The sequence below is a fragment of the Cynocephalus volans genome, chromosome 5 (assembly GCF_027409185.1).
Source record: "Cynocephalus volans isolate mCynVol1 chromosome 5, mCynVol1.pri, whole genome shotgun sequence".
Taxonomy (NCBI): domain Eukaryota; kingdom Metazoa; phylum Chordata; class Mammalia; order Dermoptera; family Cynocephalidae; genus Cynocephalus; species Cynocephalus volans.
The window spans coordinates 39,468,699-39,491,067 of record NC_084464.1 but is presented as its reverse complement, the minus strand read 5'-3'; the positions used below and the strand labels follow the sequence as shown (position 1 = coordinate 39,491,067).

The window sequence follows — 22,369 nt, the reverse complement described above, 5'->3', positions numbered from 1 at the left end:
AGGAGGAAGACTTGGACACTGAAAACAATAAAATGTTGCTAAAAGAAATTAAAGACACTAATAAATGGAAAGACATTGGTGTTTATGCATTGGAAATCTTACTATAGTTTACACTACTCAAGGTTATCTATAGATTCGATGCAATCCTGATAAAAAATTCCAATGACATTTTTTTCAGAAATAGAAAAATACATCCTAAAATTCATATGGAATCTCAAGGGACATGAATTAGTCAAAACAATCTTGAAAACAAAAAACAAACATCCCTATCTCAAAACTTACTATAAAGCTACAGTAATCAAAGCAGTATGGTACTAGCATAAGGACAGATATATAGACCAATGGAATAGAATAGAGAATCCAGAAGTACACTCTTGCATATATGGTCAATCAATTTTTGATAAGGGTGCCAGGACCATTAAATGGAAAAAAGATAGTATTTTCAACAAACGGTGCTAGGAAAACTGGATATTCATCTGCAAAACAATGAAGTTGCATGACTATTGTGGTAGTCCATTTTCTGTCACTTAAAATACATGAAACTGGGTAATTTATAAAGGAAAGAAATTTATTTCTTACAGTTTTGGAGGTTGGGAAGTCCAAGGTCAAGGGGATGCATTTGGTGAGGGCCTTCTTCTCGGTGGGGACACTGTGCAGAGTCCCAAGATGGCACAGGGAAAATTGCTTGGTGAGAACACTGAGCATATTAACATCTCACATGCTCTCCTTATAAAACCACTTGTGCCACTCTAATAAACCATTTATCCATTTACCCATTAATCCATGAATGGATTAAGTCATTCATGAGGGTATATCCCTCATGGTCCAATCATCTCTTAAACGCCCCACCTTTCAAATACCATGTTGAAGATCAAGCTTGAACATGAGCTTTGGAGAGGACAAACATTCAAAATATATCACCTACCTTATACCATACAAAAATTAGCTCTAAATGGATCAAAGACCTACACATAAGTGCTAAAATGGTAAAGCTCTCTGAAAAAAAAAAAAATGGAGAAAATATTCATGAAATTGGGTTTAACAATGATTTCTTAAATATGACACCAAAAGCATAAGCAACTAAAGAAAAAATATACATAAATTGAACTTCATTGAATTAAAATCTTTTTTGCATCAAAGGATGCTACCAACAAATGAAAAGACAACACAAGAAAGAAAATATATTTGTAAATCATGTGTCTGATGAAGGATTAATATCCAGAATATGTGGAGAATTCCTATAACTCACAAATAATAACAACAATAACCACCACAGCCAACCCCCTCCTCAAAAATGCTCAAATGACTTGAATAGACATTTCTCCAAAGAATATATACAAATGGCCAAGAAGGACATGAAAACATGCTCAACATCACTAAGCATTATGGAAATGTAAATCAAAAACATGTTACCATTTCAAACCCATTAGGATGGCTATTATGAAAAAGAAAAGCAAAATAACAATTGTCAGGGAGGATGTGGAAAATTTACATCCTGTGTATTTCTGCTTGAAGTGTAAAATGATGCAGCCATTGTGGAACACAATACAGCAGTTCTTCATAAAATTGAACACATTTTTATCATATGATCCAGCAATTCAACTTCCAGGTGTACACCCAAAATACTTATAGCAGGAGCTCAAACAGATGCTTGTATCACAGTGTTCACAGCAGCATTGTTCACAATAGTCAAAAGATGGAGTCAATCCAAATGTCCATCTACAGATGGACAAAATATGGTATATACATACAATGGAATATTACTCAGTCTTAAAAAAAGATTGAAATTCTGATACATGCCACAACATGAATGACCTTTGAGGATATTACGCAAAGTGAAATAAGCAAAATATAAAAGACAAATATTGTATGATTACTAGAATAGTTAAATTAGTAGAGACAAAGTAGTGGTTACTAAGTGCTGGGGTAGAAGGAGAGATGGGGAGTTATTGTTTAATGGGTACAGAGTTTCAATTTTGATGATGGACAAGTTCTGCAGGTAGATAATGGTGATAGTTATACAACAATGTGAATGTACTTAATTCCACTGGAATGTATACTTGAAAATGGTTCCAATGTCAAGTTTTGTATTATGTATATTTTACCACAATAAAAAATGCCCTGGAAAAAAATATATATGCATATAGGTATTTAAAGAAAATGGCCTAGAAAAGGGATAGAGAAAGATATACAACACAAAGGCTCATCATTAAAAAAAAGTTGGCATGGCTGTATTAACATTAAAAAATGTAGACTTTGAGAGAAGGGAATATCACCATAGATAGAGACATTTCATAATAATAAAGAGAGGAGTTTCATAGTGATAGAAGAGAGACATTTTATAAGAGAGCCATAACAATACTAAATATGTATGCATCCAATACCAGTTTCAAAATACATAACTCAAAAATGACATAAAAATTTATGTCCACACAAAAAATCTGTACATGGTTGTTCATAGCAACTTTATTTGTAATAGAAAAACACTGGAAACCACCAAAATCTCCCTCAATAGATGAATGGTTAAAAAAAAAAACTGTGGTATATCCATACATGGAATATGACTCAACAGTAAAAAGGCAGAAACTATTGATATCACAAACTGCAAGGATTTCAAGAGCATTAGGCTGTGAAAAAGGCCAATCTTTAAAAATTTATTTCCTTATGCATCCAGTGGGAAAAAAAAGGGCAGTCTTGAAAGGTCATCTACTGTATGATATGTGTATAACATTCTCAACATGAAAAAATCATAGAAATGAACAACAAATTAATGTCAAGGGAAGAGGGAGGTGGTTGTGGTGGATCTCCAGAGAGAGATCTCTGAGGTGACAGGATTGTTTTATATTTAGTTTCCAACGATAGTTACATGAATCTACATGTGTGATAAAAGGACCTAGAACTATACACACAAGTTGTATCAATGTCAAATTTCTGGTTTTGATATTACACTATTGTTATATGAGATGTAATCATTGAGGGAAACTGGGCTAAGGGTACTGGAAACTTCTCAGTACTTCCTTTGTAACTTCCTATAAATCTACAATTATTTCAAAATTAAAATTTAGGAAAACCTGATTGAACTAAAAGTAAAAAAATCCACATTCACAGCTGGAGGTTTTAACATACTTCTCTCAGTAATAGATAGAACAAGCAGATAAACAATGCAATCAGTAAGGATATGAAAGATTTGAACTATATTCTTGACCAAACAACTTGACCTATTAGACTTGTATAAGACACAATACCAGATGACTGCAGAATACACACTCTTCGTAAGTTCACCCAAATTCACAAAAAGTGTCCCATTAAAAAAATTTCTCTAAATTTTAAAGGACTGAAATCATAAAGTGTTCTCTAATCAATATAGAATTAAACTAGAAATTAGTAACAAAAAGAAAATGAGAATGTCTCCAAATGCTGGGAAATTAACATTGCACTCCTAAATAACCCATGGATCAAAGACAAATGACAAGCGAGGTTAGAAAATGGTTTGAATTAAAAATAATGAAGTACAACATATCAGAATTTGTGGATAATTACTAAAAAAGTTTTTGGAGGAAAAAAATTATATATTTAAGTGTATGTATTATATGGTCTGGCATGTAAGAAGCTGAAAGTGGTTACTCTGTCCTAAGAAGTAAAAAGCTGAACAAATTGAGTTGTCAGGGAAATGAGGTCACAGGGCAAACTGCTGCACACCCCCCCCCCCCGCGCCAAATTGGAGAGACAGACAGGGAAATACAGAGAGTCACAACTTACCAGAGCAGAAACCCAGAGAACAGAATCCTCCATGTGAACCAGTGCTTAAGAAGGGAACCTGAACTGTATTTAACCACTTGCTGGAGGCTTCTCCTGGACAAATCTGAGAGAAAAATTCTCCAGGACCCAGCCATCTGTCATTTGGGCCCCACACTTTTGTGAATTTACCTCCAGGAGCTCGACCACGTTCATCATAGTGAATATGGGAGAAGAATCCCCTCGTGCTCTGGCAGGGGAGGAGAAATGTAATCATTTTGAAATATGCCAGAGCATTATGTTCTTAACAGGTCTGCCCTCAGGAGAAACTAGTTAATGATAAATCTAACCTGCTGGGATTTTATCAGAACCTAACTAACCTGGGGAAAGGGAAATAATCAACTCCAGCCCACTCTAGTTATCCAGTCCCACATAAAGTGGAAAAACCTGAGAAACATATTTGAAATTCACAGTCCAGAGGCACCAGCTCACTGAAAGACTGAAATCTACTCATAAGACACACCACCCCACACATTGCCACTACTTTACTAAAGGCCTATTTATGGCAATTCCTTTTACCCTATACATCATGTCAAGCTATCAAGAAAAAAATAAAACATACTAAAAGGCCAAAAACACAGTTTGAAGAGAAAGAGCAAGCATCAAAATGAGACTCAGATATGGCATGGATGTTGGAATTATCAGACCACGAATTTAAAACAACTATGATTAAGATGATAAGGACTCTTTAATGGATAAAGTAGACAATATGCAAGAACAGATGGGCAATGCAGCTGAAAGAAGGAAATTCTGAGGAGAAACAAAGAGAAATGCTAGAGATAAAAAATACTGTGTCACCAAGAGAATGAAAACACAAACCACAGACTGGGAGAAAATGTTGTAAAGAGACCTATCAGATAATGCACTGTTACTCAATATAATCAAAGACCTCTGAAAACTCAGCAGTAGGTACATGAACAACCCAATTAAAAAATGGGCCCCAAATCTTAACAGATACCTCACCAAAGAAGACATACAGATGGCAAATAAGCTTATGAAAAGGTGCTCCATGTCATATGTCATCAGGAAAATGTAAATTAAAACAACGAGATACACCTACACACCTATCAGGATGGTCAAAATTCAGAACACTGACAACACCAAATGCTGCTGATGATGTGGACCAATAGGATCTCTCATTCATTGTTTGTGGAATGAAAAATGGTACAGCCACTGCGGGAGACAGTTTGACAGTTACACACAAAACGAAACATATTCTTCCCATGCAATCCGATCACCCTCTTTGGTATCTACTCAAAAGAGTTGAAAAATTATAGAGTTGAAAAATTATGTCCATACAAAAACCTGCACACAGATGCTGGTAGCACCTTTGCTCATAATTGCTAGAACTTGGAAAACCAAGATCTCCCTCAGTAAGTGAATGGATAAATAAACGGTGATATATCCAGACAACGGGATATTATTCAGAGGTGAAAATAAATAAGCTATCAAACCATGAAAACACATGAAGGAAACTTAAATGCATTTTACTAAGTGAAAGAAGCCAGTCTGAAGGCGACATACTATATGATTCTAACTATATGACATTCTGTAAAAGGCAAAGCTACGGAGACAATGAAAAAATGAAGTGTTGCGAGGCGTTGGAGGGAGAGGGAGATTGGATATACAGGCAGAGCATGAAGGATTTTTAGGGCAGTGAAACTACTCCGCATGATAAAACAACGGCAAAAACATGTCATTATACATTTATCCAAATCCATAGAATGTACAACACCAGTAGAGAACCGTAATGTCTGTGGGTGATGATGTGTCAACGCAGGTTCGTCAGCTGTAACGAACGTGCCACTGTGGTGGGGAACGTGGATGTTGGGAAAGGCTGTGCATGTGTGGATGTATGGGAAATCTGTACCTTCCACTCAATTTTGCTGTGAATCTAAAAATGCTCTTTTAAAAAAAGTCTATAAAAATAAATGCGTACATTAAAAAAGAAGAAACGTTTATGTTCGTGGAATTTTATGAAGAGAAATAAAGCTTTGAATTTCAAGCTCGGTGGAGAATAGATTGAGGGTCAAGCCTGTAAACTGTGTGGGGGGTAGTGAAGAACAGGTATGCGGCGCCTGAGCTAGCGACCCATAAAGGACAGAGGGGAAGGATTTTTCGTAGTTTGAATGTAAACAGCAGAATTTTGCAACGATGTTGATGCTCGGTGAGAGGGCGGGAAAGAATTCTGAAGGATGCAGAACGAATTCCAGTGCCTCTGCCATTGCGTCAAGAAGTAAACGTCAAGTCTGGTCAGCTCCAACATGTTTTGAGATTTTTCTTATTGTGGTCGTGCTTTTAGTATAAGGCTCATAGAACTTCAATACTCCACAATTTTTGGGTTTTTGATATTTCCTAAGCTCAGCGTGGTGCTTGTTTTGGATCAATTTAAAAAAATGAAATTGTAGGGCTGCCCAGTTAGCTCAGGCGGTTAGAGCGCATGTTGTAACACCAAGGTCAAGGATTTGGATCCCTGTACTGGCCAGCCGCCCCCCCCAGAAAAGAGGGAAAAAAATGCAATGTGGACATTGAGTCAGTAGCACACCTAAACAGAGAGAAAACTCGATACAAATATTTTAGAAACGAACACTGATGAAAACGAAAATCTTAGCTGGGTCTAGCAGAAAATCTCCACGGAGGGGTTTCCGTAGTGTAGTGGTTATCACGTTCGCCTCACACGCGAAAGGTCCCCGGTTCGAAACCGGGCGGAAACAGCCTGTACTTACTCTCGCGATCGACAGATGCCCACAGTCTATATCGTGTGCTCTGCCTTAACACTGTTTTCCCTTTTCGACCCTGTCTGTTTTTAACTATATCAATTGTATCCATTGCGTAATTTTGTACTACGGAATACAACCAATCCCTTCCTACACCGCACTTAGAGAAGAGAGCCACGTGGACGTCCGAAGAACTTAAAAGGAGAAACTATCATCTCAGTCCAGGTGACATTTAAAGGAACCTGGAAGAAGGAGGAGTTGTTTAAGAAAAGAATAACTTGAGTTGAGAAAAGAATAATTAAGAAACGTAATTTCAGTTGGAGAGCAGATTCTTTAACAAAGTCGAAACTTTAAGAATTCTTTTATTTATTTTTTTGTAGTGTAAACATTTCCCCGTATAGTACCTTTAAGTTCCCAAGCTTTTTAGTGGTGCTTGATATTATTGACCATCACTTCAGATTTCATCCTTTGTTAAGGTGTTCCTTAAAATACAGTCTTTGACAAATAATTGCACTCCCAAACAGGGCTGACTTCGTGGACATGCGACGTATGCATTCGCACGAGGCCAGGCACTTGATTTAATGCTCTGCTATTGCAGGTTTGAAACTCTTAATAATGTTTTAACGAGGGGCATTTTCATTTTGCAGGGCGCCCACAAATTATACAACCCGTTCTTCTCCAGAATGCTCACCACAGGAGCACTCATTTAACCATTCCTTACAAGGAGCAGCAAGAAGCTGAGAGCAAGTCCACGGCAAGGAGTGCTATATTGCACATTACTACGGATGAGGGGAGTTACTTGTAGAATATAACATTTTAAAGACATGTCCTAGGAAATCAAAAGAAAAAAAAAAAAAAAAGAAGCTAAAACAAAAACTTTACTGTGGGGTTTGATACATTTTCCCCACCTTTTTATTTTAATCTTTTCGAAGAAATAATCCAAGACTTTAGGTCTCATTTGCCTCCAGTCTCTCGTTAATTTTTTTTGGTTTGGTTTTTTGTTTGGGTATGTTTCATCACTAATCATTCTTCTTACCCTCTCTTAAGATATTATCATGTTACTCCACCTTTCAAAATATTCAGGGATGTCCTAGAGTTCAGAATCGTGCAAGGAGGAACAATCATCACACTCAATTTATACAATATGCGTGTTATCTTTTTTTTTCTCACCTTCTTTTTGAATTGTATTGAAAGCAAAAAGATGAAGTGAAACTAAGTTTCTTTTGAAATGTGGACAAAGTAGCTACAAGAGTTTAAACGTTGAAAATCATAGTTCAACTCTAGATGATGGGTGTCCAGCATAGATGTTCCTAATTCAATATCAATTTTGTTTGTTTTGCGGCTACTTTTCTTTTTTCATTGAAATGTATTTACTATATTATACATATTCCTGGGGATTGTGAATAATATTTCTAGCTCTTATCAGTATACTCTTACAGACACTGAGTCTCTGAGGCTTCATTAGCTAGTCTTTAACCCGTGACAGGACACTTGTCTATTTGACTACAGTGAAATTACCCAGGAGGAAAACAGGCCTCACTGGGATTCGAACCCAGGATCTCCTGTTTACTAGACAGGCGCTTTAACCAACTAAGCCACGAGGCCTCTCGCACACGAAGCGCAGGCAATACATTATTTCACAAAATTCATGCCTCAGCCTGTCTTTTTATTTCAACGATTTCTTTAGAATTTAACAAAAAGATATACCTGAGCTTCAGTCAGAATCAGAGAAGAATGTTTTCTCTGTAGAATAAAACAGGGCCTGAACTGAGAAGACCGTCTTCCTTTAGGAAACTACTATAAACGTCAAGGACACCGCTAAACTGCCATCTGGCCGCCAGGGGGCGACATTGCTTGGTTTTGAGAATCATTATATCTGACGTCTAGCAGTGAGTCTGCCTTCTCATAAGCTCTCGTTTTATTTGTTCAATCAGTAGGTCAGTGATGTCAGGAAAAACGCCCTGGATTTTATCCACATTTTCTTCTGACTTTTGGCCCCCAATGATTCTGCATCTCCCACATGCAAAGTTTATTCACCCTCTCCAAGTCTGATTCCCTTGCAATCGACGTGATTCCTTGAGTGTAATTCCTTGGCTAGGGATTCTTAAATAAGATTCTTAATTTGAACATCTGTGTACTTACGATACGAGTTACCTGTCTCCCAACACACAGGAAGAGGAGGCATAAGATAACCTCTATACACACTCCACTCTGAAAGAACATAAACATAAATAGTAGAGTTGCACGGTCCGTAGCAATTCTAGAATCACACAATTCTAGTACCTTAATTAGAACTCAATAGTGATGTCTGGGAATGATTATCCAGGGCTCTTGGCTCCACCCTCTGAGCTCTAGTTCCATACTCTGAGTATTCATCCTTTTAATAAGAAGTTTTTCTTACTTGCGACTGAGTAGTTTTCTTAGTCTACTTCCTTCCCATAGTAGTCTGGGGTAGGGGGCAGGGGTCCAAAGTCCTTTTTTAATACCACAATTTTAAAAATAGAAAATACTTGTGATCTCATGAAACTTATTGGATTTTATTCCTTTAGGCCAGGAGTTGGCAAACCATGGCCCATGGGACAAATCTGCCCTGCTACCTGTATTTATAAAGTTTTATTGAAACACAGCCACATTTATTCATTTAGTATTGTCTGTGGCTGCTTTCCTGCAACAGAGTATTTGTGTAATTGCAACTGTATGTGTACAGATTGTATGACCCACAAAGTCTAAAACATTTACTCTCTGGCCCTTTAAAGAAAAAGTTTGTCAACCCCTTTTTAAACAAAACCACATTTACAAACCTCATGAAAATAAGCCCTTGTTACGTTACCTTGGGCTCCCATAAAGGTGCTGTAGGACCAAACCATAAGACCTATAGAACTATTGTTTAATTAATAGGATCTGTAAGGCACATCTTTAACATGACTTAGGGGTTTGTTTTTCTGTTCAGTACCTCAAGTCATTCTGGGGTCTTAACAAAAGATTTATAATCACTCCCTTGTCTTCATCTTTAGATCACATTTTTTGACGGTGCTCTGAATTTGATTTTTGTCTGAAAGTCATCTCTCAAAATTAAGCGTCATTTTCTATCTGGAGCAGCTGAGAATAATAAATAGTTTTCCTTTCAAACCCAGCAAGTTGTGGCTCTTCTTTTAACTTATCTCTCTCATCTTACATTTTATAGCAAGAAAATGCTAGGAAACACCTTCACAATTCTGTCTGGAAATCTCTTTAGCTAAATAACTCAATTAATAGGTTTGTTTCTACATTCTATGATATTGCAGGCAATAGTGTTTCTAAACTTTATACAACCTCATTACAAGAATCCCTTTTCTTTCAGGTGCAAGTTATATCTTCCTTGGGATTTATTTGATCCATCTGTGGTTTGCTTCTAAACTTTCAGCCCTATTTAGCTAATTTAGCTGCAATCCTAGGGTTATACCTTTGTGAGGTTCCACCTGTGCCCCGTATATTATCTTCACTATAGCAGATGAGAACACAGACTATTCCTAGCCCTTTACAAGTGCCACAAATTGATGAGCTTACACCTTTCCAGTGGTTCTTTCGTTGGCCTCATGGAGTTTTAACCCCACCCACGCACAGACCAATATTCCACAAAAGATACAGGAAGATCCCTCATCCAGCCTCTGGAGTTCTCTCTTCGCAGCTTTCTCCTCTTTAGTATTTTGCCCCACAAATTCTAACAGCTTTGGCCTTTCTGAAATCCTATCCTTGTGTCCTCAATTCAGTGACACTACCTTAGTCTGTCTGAATTCCCCCTCACTGTGCTGAGGCCTAAAAACCCTAGGCAATAAGCTAAAACATTTGTAAGACTCACCTATTTCCCTTATCTCGGGGTCGCAGTCCTGCGCTGCAGCAGGCAAATGTCCAAAAAGAGCCACTTCACATATTTATGTTCAGTAATTTTCAGGGCAGTGAATCCTTCACAGGCTGAAGCAGAAATCTATATCATTTTTTTCAGTGTTCTTTTTCAATAGTATTATAATTTTAAGTTTTATCCATGTTGCTGCACGTACATCTACTGTTACTTTTGATATTGCTTAATATTCTGTGGTATGCATTTGCAACAGTTTACCTATCCACTGTCCAATAATGGAAATCAAGTTTTATTCCAATTTCAAAAGACCACGAATAATGCGATGATTAACTTCCTCACGTGGTACTCTCTGTACTTGTAAGTTTTGAGGCAGTGGATAAGGTGAATAAGAAGATTTATACCTAGGAACACACTAGCTTCATCATAAAATGTGAATATCCTTAATCTGAATAAGTTCTCCAGAATGTCTTCATCAATTTAAAGCCCCACCAGCAGGACATGAGGGTTCTTATATCACTAATCCTGCAATAACTGACTTTATTCAGTTTTTTAATTTTGCTGGTGCAATGGCATTAAAAAAAATCTCTTTTTACTTTTTGTTTCTGTGATTATTAATGATTTTGTACATTCTTTGTTAGTCTTTACATATTTTTTTCTCTAATTGCTTGTCCTATCCTTTGCCCATGTCCTTTTGACTTTACTGTTCTGATCTTGCAGATTTTCATAGCTTCTTGTTATAAAATACATATTAAGCCCTTGCCATTTTTTGGACAATCCAAATATATTCTCCCATTATCATATCTATTTATATTTCTATTGTGTCCTTTATTTAACATATTGATTTTAATGCAAGCAAATGTCTCTTTTTTCCTTATTGTTTGTGCTGTGAAATTTTTAAAAATTCTCTGCTCCCTGGAACATAAGAATATTCTTCTTCAATATACTTCCAATAACTTCATTTTTTAAATTCACATGTAGATACTTAAACTCTCCAGATAAGTGTATATTTTAAAACTTCACAGCTGATTGATTTTACTGTGTAGTTCATGTTAAGAAAAGTAATAGAACATGCTGAAAACTTTTGTCTCTGTCTATGTGTGATGGATTTTTTTCTCTGATACGCTTTTAATGGAACCTTCTAGCCATCTCCATCTTTATTCCAAAGCCAGTTCTTGCCCCAGCACTGAGACACCTGAATTTCCTTCAGTGCTTGGTAGAAGCAGGAATCTCTCAGGCCACATAACTCCTCTTCCAGAAATGGAGCAGTGATCTGGCCAGAGACAGAACCCAGAGCCAGAGAGCTAAGGCCTCCGCCCGGATATTCCTTGTCCATTACTCTATCAGGCAAAAAGGAAGACACGGGTGTGGACCCAGTCAATCCTGAGCATCCCAAATGAGGGCTGGGTTCCGTCTTTATCAACTGATGAGATTCTGGCGAGAGTTGTCCTCTGACTGACTTTGCTTGTCTGCTGCAGATGGCTCAACTCTCATATTGTGGTGCTTTCTCGTGGTTACCATAATAACAAAGGGGCATGTCACGCACTAGGTGTTCAGTATTGTTATTTAAGTTAATTATACTCCAACTCTGCTTCAGGATTTTATTTCAGCTCTGTGTCCTCCAGACCTCAAACTTCCCACCTGGGAGCTGCTTTCATGGGCTTTTAAATTCCCCTGGCAGGTTTTAGCACCCTTAACTGATGTAGTTAAGCAATTAAGGTTAGAATCATCTGGGGTTGCTTGGTAAAATTAAGATTCTTGGGATCCACTCTAAATCTCTTTAAGCCGGGTCACTGCAAGAGGGGTTCTGGAATCTGCAACTGTAATGTCTCCCAGAGAATATTCTCACCTCAAGGACTGGAATTCTCTATTGTAACAATTGTGAGCTTTTCTGGGAGTTCTGGGACGTGTCTTACTGTCTGTGTAGCCCACACTGAGCTCAGTGTATTCCTTTTGTGGACATATTGGACTGTCAGTTAAAGCATTTTGTCCTTAAAACCAAAATAGCAAATTTGAACTGCTTGTGTCCACTAAGAATCACTAAGTTTTCTCCAGGACGAGCTCATTTAATATAATGTCCCTTGGACCCCACCCCTGATGCTTCAGTGTGTCTGGAGTGGAGGCTTGAATTCATAGGCAAAACGGTGATTTCTGGAGAAGAAATTGAGACAGCGACTTTAATGAATAAAAGTAGCAGGTAGTGTTAATGCGGTGTTTTCTGCTACTCCCTGTCTTCCCCCAACCCATTGGTTTTTCTTTTGGAATCAAGTAAAAGCAAAGATTTCTCTGGAACATAAGGGGTGATCGAGTGAGGAAGCTCCGGAAAAGTGCTTTCTGAAAGCACAGAAAACGTGCTGTTTTCTTCATTTTTTTTCATCAGAATCCTCATATTTTAACGCAATTTCATAAAAACAGAACTAATTCAATGTTTCCTTGACACTCAGCACAGATGTGTTGGTTCTAAAAAGAAAATAATTTCCTAACCCCACCGGCACTACCGAGATGGCCGAGTGGTTAAGGCGTTGGACTTAAGATCCAATGGGCTAGTGCCCGCGTGGGTTCGAACCCCACTCTCGGTAAAGCTGTTTTCACCTCTACATTCCTTTCCAATATCAACGTTTGTAAGCGCATAACTAGCAAGTGCGTTTTCCATCCCTTTGCGAAAACACTGCTGTTTATTTGTCTTCTAAACCTAAAAAAGTTGTCTCAGTAGTCTCAGTAGGCTGTAGGAAGTGTATGAACAATTTTACATCACAGCCCTATCAGATTGCCAACGTAAGGAAAACGCAGCCACCTCTGTGGTCTGCCTAATAAGGCAGGTGTGCCTAAGACTCCAGGCCTTTCAGTTCGAAGAGGAATTGAGGCTGTGAGGCCGTTTGCCCTTAATGCTGCAGAAAAGAAACTCTAGTTCTCTGTAGTCCTCAGGAAGTGAGAGTAACTCGCCGGGGATTCTACTGTTTCCAAATGGTTGTACTGAGAAAAGTCCAACTCTTCTTAGGGCTGTTTTTGAAACTTTCTGGAGAGCATGGTTGAATCCTCACCGGCCGGGTTGTTTTGGTTTTTCCAGTTTGAAATGTGAAATTGGTCCTTAGTGGAGTTTTATTTTGCCCTTCCCTAGTTCTAGTGTCATTGAGCATTTTTTTTTTTTTTTTAATCATGCCTATGTTTAAGAGTTATCTGAGAACTGGCCGGTTAGCTCAGTTGGTTAGAATACAGCCTTGTCACATTACGAATTAGTTCTCCGTACTGGCCAGCTGCCAAAAAAGAGAGCGAGAGATCTGTATTTCCTTTTTTGTGAACAGCTTATTAATATACTTGGCTTATTTTTCTACTTAGTTGTTAGGTCTTTTCCTTATGATTTGTGAGAGTTCTTTAAATATGAGTCATTTAAACTTCGTTTTGATATGGCACAAGTAGTCCAGGTTGTCTTTGAACGTTGTGGTGACTTTGGACATGCAGAAAATTGTTACCTGTGTGAACAAAGTACAAGTCTTCTGCTTTTAGGTCTAATTTAAATATGCCTTTTCTCATTACAAGATCATTTAATAAAAGAACTTTACGGTTTCTCCTAAAATGTCCATGATTTCTTTTATTTAATTCTTTATCTGATTTTTCCCCCTGTTGTAATATGTGAGGTATAGATCCAAATCTACGTTATTTCCAGCAGACTACCAGTAATCCCAGCACCATTATTAAATACCCAAATTTTCCACATTGATTGAAATGCTAGCATACTAAATTCTGTTCCCTTTAAAAGTTTAGAAAATTCAACAATCATATGTTCTAATTCTGGCTTTCTTATTGACCCTCTGAGTCTTGATTTGTTCATTTGTTAAGTAGAGAGAATAATATCTACTTCATGGAAGGCAGTTGTAAGGATTAAAATAAATGAATGTAAGGTATCTAAGAAAGTGCCTAACAAGAAGTGTTCTTTGTTATGATATGGTATAGTCTCCTTTCCTCTTAGAAGAAATTCACACTTTCCTTTGCAGCCATCCTTCAGAGAAACTCAGAAATCATATAAATATTGTTATGATAGTTATGTTTCTATGTTTTGAGATTAAACATCAAGTTTCCATTCTTGAAAGTTCTCTGATCCAGGTGGCAGCACAGTGGGTTATTTTCATGTGCTGCCTCAGATTTCAAGTGTGAGCTTCGTGTTTGTCCTGGGAAAGAAGGAAAGAAGCACTTGCCTAGAATGTTTATATGTATCTTCACGGCTGGAATAAGCAGGCTTGTAAAAGACTGATTTTCCACGGAGAGGAAATATTTATCCCTACCAAACGTAGTCTTTATTTTTGTTTCTTTCCCATGGATGAGGTAGGCAGAGAATGATGACTGCTTTTTTTTTTTTAAGTGAGACTCCAGATGACATAGATTTTACCCAAATCAAAAATTTCTGAAGAGAAAGAACAATAGTCTCTTAGTGATTGATTAGCTCAGTTGTCTAGAGTGTAGTATTGATGACATCAATGTTGAGGGTTGATCCCCATAGAAATTAACTTTTGTGACTTTTCCTCATGGGAGAGTCAACTACAGACCTAAAATCACCACCCTATACCCCACCTCTACCACAGGAAAGATCTGAGTCTGTTGTGTCTAGCACTTGGTTTTATTAAATTCCTCTGATCATTGAGATGTTGGCGATTTCTACTCAACTCCAACCTCTGTTGTTTCTTAAGGCAGACAGAATTCTAAGAGAGCTCCCAAGATAACCTCTCCCTGGTAAACAAGCCCTGCATAATCTCCTAAACTGTGAATATGGTGAGATAGCACAGTTGACTTTAAGGGAGATTATCAGGGGGTGAGCCTGACCTAATCAGGTGAGTCCTTAAAAGAGACTGAGCTCTTCCTGGCATCAGAGATTAGAGTGTGAGAGGAATTGAGGGGTTCCAGATGAGGGGAGATTCTCTTGCTGGCTTTGAAGATGGAGGGGCCACTGACATGCAGGCGGCTTCTAGTTGATGAAGGCACCCAGCTAACAGCAAGGAATAGGGGATTCTGATGTAACTATGAGAGCTTGGAAGAAGATACCAATATCTAGATAAGAATGCAGCCTAGCCAATGATTTTAGCCTTGCTAGATCCTTAGCAGAGAACTCAGCCACTGAGTGCCCAGACTTTTTACCTACAGAACGGTGAGTAGATAAATGGGCATTATTTTAAGATGCTACATTGTGATAATGTCTTACACAGTAACAAAAAACTAAATAGATTTCTTGTTTGTTTTTTAAAGCAAATAACATAGAATGCAAAGATGAAAATGTTATAGCAAAAAAAAAAAAAAAGAAAATATTACAGCAGAAAATTGGGTTGTGTAGGGTGAGGTGCTAGTGCCTCTAGAGGCCCCTCTCCATATAAGTACTTTACTCTCCCTGTCCCTTTTTTGGGGTCCTGCTACTGCCACTCTGAGTGACCCTCACACACTTCCTCTTAAGGGATGCTTTGAAACTGACATTTATATTTTAAATTAATATAAACATGTTCCCTATGTGTATAAGTACAATTTATATATATAGATGTATCCTTGTAGACAATCTCATATTTAACACATAAAGTAACAACAGCTGCCAGTTAATTCTTTAAACTAACTTTTTTACAGCATGCATCTGGATACTAGGAATGCAGCACTACACTAGGGGGAAAAAATGAGGCCTTACACTCTTAGGTTTTCTGGTACAGAGGAAGGGATTCTGCAGCTGGCTTTTCTTCTCAAAGGGAAATTGATTAAAGGAGGAAATATGAGACTATCTGCATTTTCATCTTTGTGCTGAAATTAGAAAGCCACCCAAACTCCTACCACCTCATTCTGGGCTATCCTGTCTTTACCAGGGCTCTCCAGAGAAACAGAAAAAAAAAAAATATATATATATATATATGTGTGTGTGTGTGTGTGTGTGTATATATCAGAATGTGTATTATCTATTTATCTATAATGGAGACTGACAAATCCCAAGATCTGTATTCAGCACACTGGAGAGCTAGGAAAGCCAATGTTGCTATGAGTTCAAAGGCAGGAAAAAACCCATGTCCTAGCTCAAAGGCAGTCAGGTAGGAGGAATTCTCTCTTCTTAGTGGGAGGTCAATCTTAAGTTCTATTTATGCCTTAAACTGATTGGATGAGGTCCACTCACATTAGGGAGGGCAATCTGCTTTACTCAGTCTGTTGATTTAAATGTTAAACTCATCCAAAAATACCCTCACCCAGAAACACCCGGAATATCTGCACGTCCGGTGGTGGCCCAGTCAAGTTGACATGTGCAATTAACAAGCACAGTTCAGTGTAAAAGAAAACAAGATTAAAAAAAATAAGGAATAATTTTCACCAATCTTAGCATAGGAAGAATGAAAGAAACAAATGTAATTTTATTGTTTAATTTTTTTTGTATGAGTAATATATTCACATAGTTCAAAAATGAGAAAGTATTACAGGGATAGTGATAAACCTTTGGCCTTTCTTTTCCCCCATTCCCTCAATTCTTCCCCCTACCCCTACCTTAGTTTCTTATGCATCCTTCCTGATTTTCTTTGATACTTGCAAATATGCACATAGTCTTATTTTACCTAACTTTTAACCCAAAAGGTAAAATATTTACACATTATTCTGCAGCTCTTTTTTTCACTTAATATATTTTGGAGATGTCTATTTTATCAATACTTAGGTTACAAATATCACATTCAAATTTGCATACTGCACGAAATAGGAGCTTATTTTCAAACGAGTTTATTCAGCCAGGCAGGAGTGGAATTTGCAAACTCCTTTCCCATTACACTCCTAAAGGAAAGAATGAGAACAAGTGTAGGTTTATGGGAACTGGAAGGAAGAGGAAAAAATTACAGCCTGAATTTTGATATTATGAGGGACAAAACATTTTTTTTCCTAAAGCAATATGGTATTCAAAGATACCTGAATAGGGACTTAAACGTGATCAAAGGAAATGATATATTAATTCAACAAATATTTACTGACCATTGCTCTTTAGACTGTAGTAATTAGCTATCACCTTTAGTAAAAATGTTGAAGAAATAGCATTAAGTAAAAAAAGCAGGGTACAAAACGTTTTTATAGAATGATAATCCCTTTCATAAAATGTACACACATAGCACATGTATATAAATGTCCAAAAGTTTGTAGGTGTGTGTATATATACACACATATACATGCAACACAGTAAAATGTGCTTAACAGTGTTTATCTTTGGAATGTGTATGGGGGAGAAATATATGTATATATATGCTTAGCCATATTTTAAATGTTTTTTTTTTTGACAATAATCTTCCATAATACTACTAAAGGAAAAAAAGTGAATTCAGAAAGGGCTGGTTGGTTAGCTCGGGTGGTTAGAGCGTGGTGTTTGAATCCCCAAACCGGCCAGCTGCCAAAAAAAAAAAAAAAAGAAAGAAAGAAAGAAAAGAAAAACAATCAGTCCTTCAGATCTTCATGTCAAAGATGTATCCAGAACAAAGGCGGGTGGGTGGGGAGTGGGAATGAAGTAATTATGAAATACTTAAAAAATGAAACTTCAGAAAAAACTCTTGCCCTGGTAGTTCAAGGCTGCTGCTCAGACTTTCTTAGGATAGTAGTAGTTACTTGACCCACAGTCTGTACTCAGTATTAATGATGAGGAAAGTAAAAACTACTGAAAATTAGAACAATTAACATTCTAGTGTATTTATCAGGACTCTGAATTTCATTATATAGATAGGATTCCTCTGAAGGTGGTAAAAAGATGAACTTGGTCTTAGAAGACAGTGGAGTATGTACTTTAGAACAAGGACTGTGGAGCTAGACTGCCAGTTTGGATCCATCCACAGGAGACTACTCCTTACCTAAGACTTTTAAAAGGGAAAAGTGCATGGACTCTGGAGCCCAGCAATCATGTCTTCCAGTTCTGGCTTTGTCACGTACTTTCTCTAAGCTACAATGTCTTCATTGTACTAATCCCTACCCAATACAGGATTTGTGAGGAGACACGCTATAGAGAAAGTGAAGGAAAATGGTCAGAGCCCCTCAGATGTTCAGAATCTTGCTGAGCATTTGATGTAAACATGCACGTGTGCGCAGGTGTTCCTCGGTTATTGTCTAATGTAATTGCCCATGTGCATCCAGGTGTTCTAGGTTATGGACTTAAGTATAAAGGACGAGTGGCTCTGATCTACAGGCCCCCCAATCCCCAGGATGCCCCCAGGGGGGTCATGGGGAGGCCGCTACTGCTGTCAGTTGATGACCTGAGAGGCCACCAACACTGCTGCTGCTTCTGCTGCTGTAAGTTCCTGCTGCTACTACTGCTGAGGACTGAGCTTGTGTTGTCTGCCAATGGCTCCTGGGATCTTTCCTAATTACCTAGCGTGGAACTGCGTGTAAGGGGTCTGTGACCCAGCCTGGCATGTGAGGGTTCTAGTCAGCCAGTCTGTACAATGGGTTTGAAGGGTCTGAGCCCTAGCCCTGCCAATACAAATGGAAACTTAGTATAACTAAAACAATGAAACATTTTGGCTTTAGTTATGAATTGCTTTAACAATACAATTGGCGTGGTCACTTAGCAATACACACACACATGCACACACGCTACATACACTCTGCATATAGCACAGTGCCTGGTAAATAGTAAGTGCTCAATATTAGTTCCTTTATCCATAATGAGAAAACCATTCTCACACTTTAAGCTGCCCTTAATGAAAATGTTCCTAATTTCTGTAGCTTCTAAAATATTCTAGACATTCACTTCTAAAAAACTAAATCATCTCAACACTTTTTATCAAATACCTGTGTTAGATATTCTCAGTAGAATAGGAAATATTTTACCATAGTCTTGGACATAAGCTTCCAGTCAAGCAATTTAAATTTGGTCTCTAGGATCCCCATGCTGTACTTTCTCACAGCAATGATGTTCACATGTACTAGTGCCAACTGGTTTCTGCTCTTCTGGTGGCAGATGACCAGATACTGTAGTGAGAAAGCCCTCTCTACCAAACACAGGGATTCTGTGCCCACCAGCAGCATTTGCTGCAATAACACGGTGGAAAAAAGCTACCAGTCACAACACATACAGGAGGAGCTTTGTTACAGACAATGAAATACCCCTGCAATATAGGAAGTCCAGTAAAGGTAGATTGGTGGAGTTAATGAAGAAGAGGCACCTGCATAATCTAGGAGCCAAGGCATAAGATTGCCTATCTACTTATCCCCCACGCACACACACTTCTAGCCCTCTTTACTTTTTTCTGCCATGAAACACTTATGGTCCTGGGCTCTAGAAAAATAAATGAGCGTGTTAAGCTAGGACTTACAGTCCTCTCGAGTCTGTTGCACAGACTGGGTTACAAACCCTCCACATGCAGGTCTGTGAGCTAGGTAATAGGGAAAAAAAAAAAAAAAAAAAGGATTCTAGGAGCCATAGGTATAGAAAAATGAATGAATTTTATTCAGACCTAGGAGCAACTATCCTAGTTGCTTCTCTGAGAGTTCTGAGAAGCGCTATGGCTCAGAGCTGTTAGTCTTTTATACTTAAGTCCATAACCCTGGACACCTGGGTGCCCATACACAACTTACATTAAGTAGTAACGAGGAACACCTGAGGATATTTACAGCCAATGCTCAGCAAGTTTCTGAACATCCTACCGGCCCTGACATTTTCTTATTTTTCCCAACAGAGCAGAACACAACGAAGAAGTCAGTTCTTCCCAGAATCAGAGACACTGGTCTTGGAGTAAATGTGAGTGGCTGAGGAATCCCCAATTATGGTTGATGAGTCCTTTACAATTAGTTCACTCCTTCTGCTTGGTTTTAGGCTCCATTTTGTCTCTTCTGATGCAATAGTAACCACGTGGTGTGGTTGAGATTTTCCAACTCCAACAAAACTGAAACACTGGGAATTGCAGAGGCAGTGGGCTTCTAAGAAAATAATAACTAGTTTTAACACTGAGGTCAAGGGTTTGGATCCCTGAACTGGCTAGCCACCAAATAGAAAAGAATTATACTGATGATGGGGCCGAGCCCGTGGCGCACTTGGAGTGCGGCGCTGGGAGCGCTGCGACGCTCCCGCCGCGGGTTCGGATCCTATATAGGACTGGCCGGTGCACTCACTGGCTGAGTGCCGGTCACGAAAAAGACAAAAAAAAAAAAAGAATTATACTGATGATGATTCTGTTGACGACAAGCTCTAATCTTCGAAGAGTTTAACAGGTCCTAGGGACTAAATGTGGGTTACCTGTATAAATTTTTATTGTCAGCTAAACACATTATCTGAACTAGCTTCACAGCATGCAACTTGTGCAGTTGCAGAGTCTCGCATTCAGAAGAGTCTCACATTTGGTTTAATGCTCTGCTGTCACCATTGTAAAATTGCCAATCATTTTTGAACAAGAGACTGTGCAATTTCATTTTGTACTGGGCCTCACAAATCACACATTTGGTCTTACACAATGTCTTCAGACTATTTTCTGTTGTAAAAACAAGGAAATATGAAAACAAGTGCAGGAGAAAAAATCAAGAAATATATTTTTAAAAAAATAGGTCATTGGACAATAGGAATAAGTCATGGACGAGTATCGTAAGAACATCCATGCTCAGAAATCAAAGAGAAAAAGGGGAAAGTTGACTGACAAGCAGATAGATGACTGACTGTTGCTGCAACTTCCACATATTTGAGACTATTAGACACAAAGAAAAAGAAGACCAAAGAAATTGGCTTTATCCACTTCCTGGGAGGTTAACTCTCCCTCCTCAGCCTCATAGAATCTAATGATCACTTACCAGATAGCAAAAATAGGGCAGAGCTGTATAAATTTAGGACGTAAGGAAACTTATAGGTCATTTTTGTTGGGTCTGATCCCCAATACGTTTCCAAAATTTGCATAAGTAAGGAGAGGAACACACAAGTACCTGTCAACCCAAAACATGGGAAAAAGAGAGATTTTCTGATTGGCCTATCTCAGTACTTAAAGGTTTTACTCCAGTATCATGATAAGTGAACCTAAATTATTTCCTTGTCACTTCCCATCACTCTCTTTCTCCCTCCTTTCAAATCATTTTTTCCTCCACATTTTTTCCCCTTCTACCCTTCTGAAGTTTTTCTAAGAGGCTAATCCAGCTAATGTTCCTACTTATTACCCCAAGGCTAAGACATTCAGAATTCATTCCTGCCTCTGTTTACCTGTAACAATGCAGATAAAAGCACAGGAACGATACTGTTGCTAGGTCTCAGGGAATAACTGAGGGAAGGTAAGCAACAAAAAGTTCAAGCAGAATGAGAGGAGAAGGGAACTGATGCTAAAAATTCCTCCCAGTATGAAATAGGCTAAATGAAGTAAGTATGAAGAATGACAAAAGAGAGAATGGGGTGGGGGGTTCTTTTTTAGGGCCTACTCTCTGGTTTCAGAGTTCCCAGTTCTAAAGGTGGCACAGCACATGTTGGGGGAAGTCAGCAGGCAGGAGTGCTTGTGAGGAAGACGGAGGGAGTGAGTACTGAGGCTGCAGGTTAGTGATGACATTTGGCCCTCCCTTTTTAAACTAGGACTTACTTGGCTTGTTATTGAACATCCAACATGTCGCCTTAACACTGCAGTCCTTGAAAAGTGCACTGACAAGAACATTGGGATCTCCAGGCAGTTCTATTTCTACCCAGGAAGAAATAAGGAAAGACCACCAAATCAGGGTGGTGCCCAGGCAATTACAGACGAGGATCACGGCCGCTCAGTTCCTTTATCCTGCACCACCTATGAAGAAGCATCACCTAAGAAGAAAGGGAAGAGGAAGGCAGGAGTTTCCTCAAACCCTCCATATTTACTTCTCATCCTTCAAAAATAGTTCCTAACATCCCTCATTCTTAAAACTCTGAAAATCTTCATTCAAGCCCCAACATCCCCTCTAAAGTTCAACTCCTTGTTCATTTATCAAATACCTACTGCATGCCCATAATATGTCATGCCTTAAATTCTATAATACTGTCTTTTAATCAATCTCCCAGACTGAAGTTATTATCCCCCCCATGCCAGACTCCAGATTAACAGCCCCTTCCCCA

The 22,369-nt window shown here is 38.3% G+C and overlaps 2 protein-coding genes and 3 non-coding genes across 5 annotated transcripts in view; 3 read left to right on the top strand and 2 right to left on the bottom strand.

Annotated features, from left to right (window-relative positions):
* LOC134377918 (histone H4) overlaps positions 1-22,369 on the bottom strand; it is a 734,914-nt gene that overhangs the window by 84,510 nt on the left and 628,035 nt on the right. The window lies entirely within an intron of this gene.
* The window catches only part of LOC134377893 (zinc finger protein 184), a 944,311-nt gene that overhangs the window by 631,934 nt on the left and 290,008 nt on the right, over positions 1-22,369 (top strand). The gene's annotated exons all lie outside the window — the stretch shown is intronic.
* On the top strand, positions 6,437-6,509 carry TRNAV-CAC (transfer RNA valine (anticodon CAC)). The gene has a single exon. It is a non-coding gene; the product is annotated as a tRNA-Val (tRNA).
* TRNAT-AGU (transfer RNA threonine (anticodon AGU)) lies at positions 8,044-8,117 on the bottom strand. The gene has a single exon. It is a non-coding gene; the product is annotated as a tRNA-Thr (tRNA).
* TRNAL-UAA (transfer RNA leucine (anticodon UAA)) lies at positions 12,844-12,926 on the top strand. Its single transcript has one exon. It is a non-coding gene; the product is annotated as a tRNA-Leu (tRNA).